Source organism: Dromiciops gliroides, chromosome 6, assembly GCF_019393635.1.
Source record: "Dromiciops gliroides isolate mDroGli1 chromosome 6, mDroGli1.pri, whole genome shotgun sequence".
Taxonomy (NCBI): Eukaryota; Metazoa; Chordata; class Mammalia; order Microbiotheria; family Microbiotheriidae; genus Dromiciops; species Dromiciops gliroides.
In genome coordinates this window covers 20571088-20580767 of record NC_057866.1, presented here as the reverse complement: position 1 = coordinate 20580767, position 9680 = coordinate 20571088, and positions in this window count along the sequence as shown.

The window sequence follows — 9680 nt, the reverse complement described above, 5'->3', positions numbered from 1 at the left end:
TTGCCATCTTTGTTTGGAAAATAGTCTCACTCCTTTCTTATGTGAGTTAGGCTGTTCTGTTTTGTGTTTTTTTGTTAGTTAGTTAGTTTGTTTTTTATGGCATTATTTGGGAGTGAGTGGATGGGTATATCGGGAGATTGTGGGAGTCACAGTCTCTCCTCCACCATCTTAGCTCCACTGCTCAATCTTAATTGTTACGCAATTATTTTCTTCAGAGAGCTTTTGTACCTCCTTTTCCATTTGGCAGATTTGGCTTTTCCAGCTGTTGACTGTTCTTTTTTGTTTTTCATGACTTTCCTGCATTATTCTCATTTTCCTTTCTATTTTTCCCCTACTTCTCTTACTTTATTCTCAAAGTCATTTTTGAGCACTTCCATGGCCTGAGACAAATTCATATTTTTCTTTCAAGCTTTGGATGTAGGAGCTTCGATTTTGTTATCTTCTTCTGAGGGTGTATTTGGGGGAGAGCTCAGGGAAGTCACTGTCTTTCTTTTGCCATCTTGCCTCAGCCTCTACATTTAAAGAAAAATTTCACTTAACAATATTTTATTTTCTCTAATTACATGCAAAGATAGTTTTCAACATTTATTTTTGGAAAATTTTAGAAGAGTTTTGGAGAAGTTCCAACATTTCCCATCCCTCCTTTCCCTCTGCTCTCCCCAAGACAGCAAGTAATCTGATATAGGTCATACAATAATGTTAAACATATTTCCATATTAGTCATATGGTTAAAGAAAAATCATAACAAAAGGGAAAAAACATGAGAAAGGAAAAATAAAAAATACAAAAAAAGCTAAAATAGTATTCCTCAATCTGCATTCAAACTCCATAGTTTTTTCTTTGGATGTGAAGAGGATTTTCTACCATGAATCTTTTGGAATTGTCTTTGAAAACTGTATTGCTGAGAGGAGCATATCATAGGTGATCATCACATAAAGTTGCTGTTAAAGTGTATAATGTTCTTCTGGTTCCGATCATTTCATTCAGCATCAGTTCATGTAAGTCTTTCCAAGTTTTCCTGAAATCCACCTGCTCATCTTTTCTTATAGCATAACAGTATTCTATTACATACATATGACACAACTTATTCAGCCATTCCCCAGATGATGGGCATCCCCTCTATTTCCAATTATTTGCCATCACAAAAAGAGCAGGAAAAATACTTTTCTACATGTGGGTACTTTCCTCTTTTTTAATGAACTCTTTTGTGATACTGGTATTTCTGCATCAAAAAGTACGCACAGTTTTATAGTCCTTTGGGCATAGTTCCAAATTGCTTTGCAGAATGGTTGGATTCACAACTCTACCAACAATCAATTAGTGTTCCAATTTTCCATTATCTTCTCCACCATTTATCATTTACCTTTTTTTCATATTAGCCAGTCTGATAGGTTTGATATGGCATGTCAGAGTTGTTTTCATTTGTATTTCCCTAATCAATAATGATCTAGAATATTTTTATATGACTATAGATAGTTTTCATTTCTTCATCTGAAAACTGCCTGTCCATATCCTTTGACTATTTATCAATTAGGAAACTACTTCTATTCTTATAAACTTGAAGTAATTTTGTATATATTTGAGAAATGAGGGAGGTCTTTATCAGAAATGTTAGTTGTAAAAACAAAACAAAACAGCTTTCTGTTTTACTTCTAATCTTGGTTGCATTACTTTTGTTTGGGCAAAACCATTTGCAATTTAAGATAATCAAAATTATCCATTTTGCATTTTTTTTGTGGGGCAATGAGGGTTAAGTGACTTGCCCAGGGTCACACAGCTAGTAAGTGTCAAGTGTCTGAGGCTGGATTTGAACTCAGGTCCTCTTGAATCCAGGGCCAGTGCTTTATCCATTACACCACCTAGCTGCCCCTATTTTGTATTTTATAATGTTCTTTATCTCTTATTTGGTCATAAATTCTTCCCCTATCCATAAAGCTGACAGATAAACTATTCCTTCTTCTCCTAACTTGTTTATGTTTAAATCATGCACCCATTTTCACCTTATTTTGGTATGTAATGTAAGATGCTGCTCTATACCTAGTTTCTGACATACCATTTTCCAGTTTTCCCAGTAATTTTTTTACAGTTCTTATCTCATTAACTGGACTCTTTGAGTTTATCAAACAGTAGAATAGTGTAGTCATTTACTACTGTATCTTGTATACCTAACCTTTTCGACAGATCCACCACTGTATTTCTTAGCTATTACCAAATAGTTTTGATAATTTCTACTATAAAATATAGTTTTAGATCTGGTATAGATACATCACCTTCCTTTTTATTTTTTTTCATTAATCACCTTCATATCTTATACCTTTTGTTTATTAATTCTATCAAAGGGATGTAAATGCCAAATCCATCACATTGGACCTTGAATACAGACCTTGAAAGATTGAAATATATTAATTTTTTTTCATGGTAACATATCTAAATTCTATTAAAACATAGAAATTGAAGATGAATCTTCAGGAAAAAATATACATAAATAACCACTTCCCTTATTATAGTCAAAGAATAAATATGTGTAATAAAGACTTTCAAAAAGTAAAAGAAGTAAAAATAAAAATTCAAATGAATAGAAAAATAAACTCCCCAAAGTTCTAAAAAGCAGGACTACATACAGATTACATGCAACAACAACAATGAAAGACACTTTAACTATCCTCCAAACCTATGCAGACAAACAAAAGGTACATTGTATGACTGAGGTCAGAGAAAGAGGTGAAGATAAAGTATTATGGAGTAAAGGAGAAAGGGTTAAGTATATTTCAGAAAAAAACAATATGCATCTTGCTTGTGAAAGTGTGCATCTTGGTAGGAATGGACGATGATTATGTTAAACATTTGGGCTATTTCAGTTGCAATATCAGAGGAAACAACTGGCCAACCCAAAGTTATGTGAATGGAACAAGTTCGAGGGAAATTTTGGCAATTTTCTTTGCATAGGTTTTAACTCTTTATTACTTTCTACCCTTATTTACTCAGGATTTATTCTCTTCCTTCTGCTATTCCCAGTCTCAAATTATTTCTTTAATGAAGGAGAATATATAGACTTAGAGAATTTGATGACTAGATATCTATTTTTTTCATGATTTTATGATCTCTTACCATATAACTAGAGGTGCTGAGTTAAGATCATTTTTTTTGAAAGTTTAACTTTTTATCCTGATTTAGATTGCAGTGTTAATCCCAGGCAAAGCATGGGCAAAATAAATGGTCCAAGGTAAGAAATCAATGATGAATTATTGGTAATAGAAAAAAATAAAGAAGTATAGAGGGAAGTGGGTAAGGGGAAAGGAAAAATAAAAACATAATGAACATAATTGTCTTGTATTGAGAATTTATACTATTTCCACTTTCCTGCTCTAGATGCTCTCCAGGGTATTTGTGTTTGTCCCAAAATTAAGCCCCCCAAAATAATACAGGTTATTCCCCAATTGATAAATGGTGAAAGGATATAAACAGTTTTTAGATAATGAAATTAATCTATTTTTAGCCATATAAAATGTTTTCAATCATTCTTAATATAGAGAAATGCAAATTAAAACTACTCTGAGGTACCATATCACACCTAGCTAAGTGGCTAATATGACAAAAAAGGGAAATGATAAATGGTGGATATGTGGGAAAATTGGAACACTAATACATTGTTGGTGGAGTTGTGAACTGTGATAAAATAATGGGATTTGACAGATGCCCAGGGGCCCCACCTGAAGATTGATTTGGAATTGATTGAATTACGTGAGACTGAGAGACGCTGAGAACCTACTCAAGGATGATTAATTCAAGACCACACATGGCTAGCCCTGAGTGGGGTGTTGTTCTCAGAGGCTGTGGACTAAGACATCAACAGGAGACCACCATCAATCATCTTAAAGGTCCTCCCTTTTAATGTGGGGGGAGACAACAAGTAGGAAGGTAATGGTGCCTTGCTGGATTGCTCTTTTTTGTCTGGGACTTTGCTGTGGTGGCAGAACTTCATGTGTTAGGTAAAGGGAGGTTTTCTCTCTGCCTATCCCACATAGATCTAAGCTGGGGTTTTCCATTCTATAAGAGATCTGTTCTCACCCTATCTCTCTCTTCAATAACTTCTACTATACTTCAACAAATACCTAAAAGCCTAAATTCTTGCTGAATTTATTAGTAATCTTAGCTAGTCCCCCCCAAAAAAAAACTGGGGGGGAGGCAGGTAAGGACCCACATTAGATTTTAAACATCACAGAACTGATCCAACCATTCTGGAGAGCAATTTGGAACCATGCCCCAAAAGATATAAAACTGTGTATACTCTTTTTCTCAGCAATATCACTACTAGGGCTATATCCCAAAGAATATAAAACAGGAAAAGGACTCATGTGCACAAAAATACTTGTAGCTGTTCTTTTTGTAGTGCCAAAGAACTGGAAACTGAGGGGATGTCATCAATTGGAAAATGGCTAAAAAAGTTGTGGTATATAAATGCAACTGAATACTATTGTGCTGTAAAAAATGATGAGCAGGGGCAGCTAGGTAGCACAGTGGATAAAGCATTGGTCCTGGATTCAAGAGGACCTGAGTTCAAATCTGGCCTCAGACACTTGATACTTTCTACCTGTGTGACACTGGGCAAGTCACTTAACCCTCATTGCCCTGCAAACTCCCCCCCCCCCCGAAAACAAAACAAACAAAACTAGAAAGACTTACAAGAATTGATGCTGAGTGAAATGAACAGAACCAAGAGAACATTGTACACAGTATCAACAACTTTGTGTGATGATCAACCATGATACACTTAGTTCTTAGCAATACAATGACCCAAGACAATGCTAAAAGACTCATGATTGAAAATGCTATTCACATACAGAAAAAAAAAAGAACTGTGGATTCTTTTTTTTTTTTTTTTGTGAGGCATCTGGGGTTAAGTGACTTGCACAGGGTCACACAGCTAGTAAGTATTAAGTGTCTGAGGCCAGATTTTAACTCAGGTCCTCCTGAATCCAGGGCCAGTGCTTTATCCACTGTGCCGCCTACCTGCCCATGAACTGTGGATTATTAATACAGATTGAAGTATACTATTTTCATTTTTGTTGATGCTTTTGTTGTTATTTCTTCTTTCTTGTGTTTTTTTTCTTTTTTGCTGATTCTTCTTACAACATGACTAATGTGGAAATATGTTTAATATGATTGTAATGTATAACATAAAAATAGCTCCCTATTTGGAACATATTATATCAAATTTTGTCTGACAAAACTATGACAGGACTGTTACCTCCTCAGACCCTGATATTATGTGCCTTTTAATGTAGGCCAATAAAGTAATGTTGGGCAGCAGATGGAGAACTTGCGTCAGAATCAAGAAAACCTGAGTTTAAATTAGATCTACAATATATGCTTGTTTTTATGACCATGGACAAATCATTTAGAATAAAATTTAAAAAATCATAGATTTGGAAATGGACCTTATATGTTATCTATTCAAAGACTCCATTTTGCATATGTGGAAACTGAAGCACAAAGAGGTTAAATAATTTGCTTCATATTACAGAGAAAATAAGTGGAAAGGTCATAATTTGAACCCACCATCTGATTCCAAACCAGCCTTCTTTCTGTTATAATATACTGTCACATTCAGTACACCTAGGCAATTCTTTAAAAAAAGTGGAGGGGCAGCTAGGTGGCACAGTGGATAGAGCACTGGCCCTAGAGTCAGGAGGACCTGAGTTCAAATCCGGCCTCAGACACTTGATACTTACTAGCTGTGTGACCCTGGGCAAGTCACTTAACCCCAATTGCCCTGCCCAAAAACAAAAAAACAAACAAAAACAAAACAAAAAAATATATAAGTGGAAAATCGTTGCTGATCGGGCATTGGCAGAAATATTGTTTTGGTCTAGAATTCTTTACAAATGTGAAATAGAAGGCTGAACAACACAATGAATTAGATGTTTTTGGTTACCATCTCCAAGAACTGACTTCTGTGAAACTTGCTATATGCTACCCTTCCTGTCCAGTATTTCTTAGATGAAATGCTTATGGATCCTCTCTTGAACCCCATAACTGTCAAAGTCATGATAATGGGCAGAGTCAATGTTTCTTTTTTAATCTTTGTATCCTCGATGTATCTTGAAGAGTGTGAGATGATTATTAATATCAAAATAAGCACATAATTTGAGTGGGATATATTTCTTCTGAGACTGGATAAGATAGAGGTGTTATGCACTTTGGTAAAGAAATTATCCATGCCTTCATGAAGTCTAGACAAATAACTGGCCTATGCTATATTTCAGGCAAGGTTAATGTAGGATTCCTTCCTACCTACCATTACATTTGGGATGGACAGAGGAGAGAGGAAAGGGAGGGATTAAGTATTTATATAGTGCCTGTAATGTCCCAGGCACTGTTTTAAGTGCTTAGGAAATATTATCCCATTTTATATTTACAAAAGACATGCTAGGCAGGTGCTGCTATTATCTCCAATTCTCAGCTGAAGAAACTGAGGTAGATAGAATTTTAGTGACTTGCCAAGGTAAAGCAGTTAGGAAGAGACTAAGGCCTGTTTGATGTTTGTTTGTTTGTTTGTTTTGGTGGGATTTTTTGTTTGTTTTGGGGGGGCAATGAGGATTAATGACTTGCCCAGGGTCACACAGTTAGTGTCAAGTGTCTGAGGCCAGATTTGAACTCATGTACTACTCAATCCAAGGCCCGTGTTTTATCCACTGCCACACCTAGCTGTTCCCTTCTGCCACGTAGCTGTCCCTTTTAAGGCCAGTTTTTAACTCAGGTTTGACTAATATTGGGCACAATACTCTCTCCACTGTACCAAGGAAGCCCAGAGTTTATTGATAATGCATGAATCCTAAAACATATGATACCACTTGGAAAAAATTACTTCCACAGCCCATTCTTTCCAGTTCTCCAAATGACTTCAATTAGATATGAGCTTAGAACCTCTCTAATCTTCATTCTAATGAAGGGAGTCTTTTACCTCAGAGCCACAAATCCCTGAAGCATTCTGTGGGAAGACATCAGCTGATCTTGGAAGCTGGATAGGAAAATAATCATTTTTACTAATCTCTAACCAAAAACATTCATTTCTTTTAAAACATTTTGTTTTGTTTGTCTGTGAGAGGTCCATAGGCTTTGTCAGACTGCCTATAAGTGGTCCATAGCACACACTAAATCTTAAGATTCCTGGTTTAAGGACACATTTGAATGATATATTCTTTTGGTTCTAATGGGAGTAGAGAATATTAGGGAACAATAATAAAATAATAATTAAATATAAATAATATACTTATGTATGAAACAATTTCCTAATAATAAAAAATAAGCAAATCAATTTATTCATTAATTAATTTATCACATTTTCCAGAACTGAAACTAGGAATTTATATATATAATTTATATACAGACATGCATATATGCATATACATGTAATGGAATTTATTAATTTGATCATTGACAATGCTATGCTAAGGTTTATTAAAAATACAGCAATTCAAACAGTTAAAGAAGAGAATCCAGCTTTCCAGACCAGAGTCCAGAATCCAGTTTTTCCAGACCAGAATCCAGACCAGAGTCCAGAATCCAGTTTTCCAGACCAGAATCCAGTTTCCTCCTGATGACATCTTACCACTTCAAGAAGACAAGAAAACTCAGAGACTTTATATGTTTTGTTAGTTTTTACTATCTCCTTTCTGTTATAATATACAGTATCTGTAACAAGTACTCTCTGCAGAGGCTCTCCCTTTGCAAGACTAATGTCAAAGTGTCGGTTCATGAGGACAAAAATAATTGCCCCTCTGGACAAAACTTTCCTCTCTTCCTTTTCTATATTGTTGTTCACATATTATTAGTTAGCAATAGTTATTATATTCTTTTTACTGTTCCGTCAAGGAAATATTTTGTTTCTTGAGGAACAAAAGGGGGGAATGTGGTAAAAAGTTTTAACAGTCGGTTAGATAATGGAGAGATGCCAGTTTTTTTGTTTTTTTGTTTTTTGTTTTTTTTAGTGAGGCAATTGGGGTTAAGTGACTTGCCCAGGGTCACACAGTTAGTTAAGTGTTAAGTGTCTGAGGCCAGATTTGAACTCAGGTACTCCTGATTCCAGGGCCGGTGCTCTATCCACTTCGCCATCTAGCTGCCCCGAGATGCCAGTTTTTTTTAGGACCACCCTTTTGGGGAGGAGACCAACTGCATGAGCTACGCACACGAGTCCGCCTGCTGCGCACGTCAGACTGCCTGCTAGCACTCCACTTCCGGGGTGTGAGCTTAAAAGGCAAGGAGAGAACGGAAGTGGGAACTTTTCCTGCTCTGCTGGTCTCCTGACTGCGCTGCACAGGCTGATGCTGACGAGAGTTCGACTGGGCCTGGCTCAGGGTTAGGAGCACCAGGCACTTGACACGGTCTCTCTCTCTCCCCAAAGGTGGTCTTCGGCTTTTGGTGAGTTTTATACGGAATATAGACCAAGCTTAGACTTAAGACGATTTGTATTGCATTTCTATTTTCCTATCCTTCTAATCAACATCACCTTGTGACTACCATACAATAAAAGCTCTATCTAGAAAACCAGAAGCTTCTTCCATTTACTAGTCTGGGAGATAAATTAAGGGAAAGGTAAAAGAGGGGAGATTTATGATCTAATGTCCAATTTTAAATCTCACATACATATGTAAGTATATGTACATGTATGCACACACAAATATAGGCAAATATACCCATAGACACATATACACATGTATTGGGGGCAAATAATCTGATGTTAACAGCTTTAGGTATTTTGAATACCTGGAAAGAGCTGAAGGCGGTGAATACAAGTACAAAATGGGGCAACAATATTTACATTTTCCTTATATCGGACAGCTGGTTCATCATGTGAAATCTTTTCATTTGAAAAAAAATCAAGTTCCGAGAGGCCTGGAATCCTTCTTGGGAATGTACTGCTGGCAAATAAGGATTCATGTGCTGTAGTAAAACATTTCCTACTGCATCAAAAAGGCTCTTTATTCCACTAAATGGAGGTTACCTTGCACATGGTGATGAGCTAATTATAAGGGTAGAGAGTACTGATTTTCTGATATAGTAACAATAGTATATAATATCTGAAAATTAATCAGTATGTGTCCTTCTGAAGAGTTTATTAAATTGTTAAAAGATTTCCTTTGTTTTGTTAATAGTCACTATGATAACTTATAAGAGCTTCACATTTTCAAGTACTCTTTAACAGTTCTGATGAAATATTTCAAGTCATGCTGGATTTTGCCCCTGTTTATATTCACTTATAAATAGTAGTTAATATATTTAGGACACTTTCTGTGCTTCTTTTCAACCTCTCTCTCTTTCTCCTAAGACATGCATAAACAATGTTGATCCTGGTGTGCAATAGAGACAAGTAAGAGTTTATTGAATAGGAGAAGGTGAGAGGTTACCTGACAGGTGATTGAAGAATGTATTCTAGTCAGGAGAAACTTGAGGTAGGAAGAAAATCAATAAAAAAGTATTTTATACGTGGTTATATGAATAATCAACCTTTCCTTCCACAGAATCAACTATTCCTTCCATAGAAAATACCAAAGATTTACCCTGCAGAAAACACTTTTCCACTGTTGGCACAAAGATTAATGTCTTAGTCCCCCTTATGCAGGTATTCTCAAGCTAGTAGTAATTGTAGGACTTAATACTACCCTCTCCTAGATAACCTG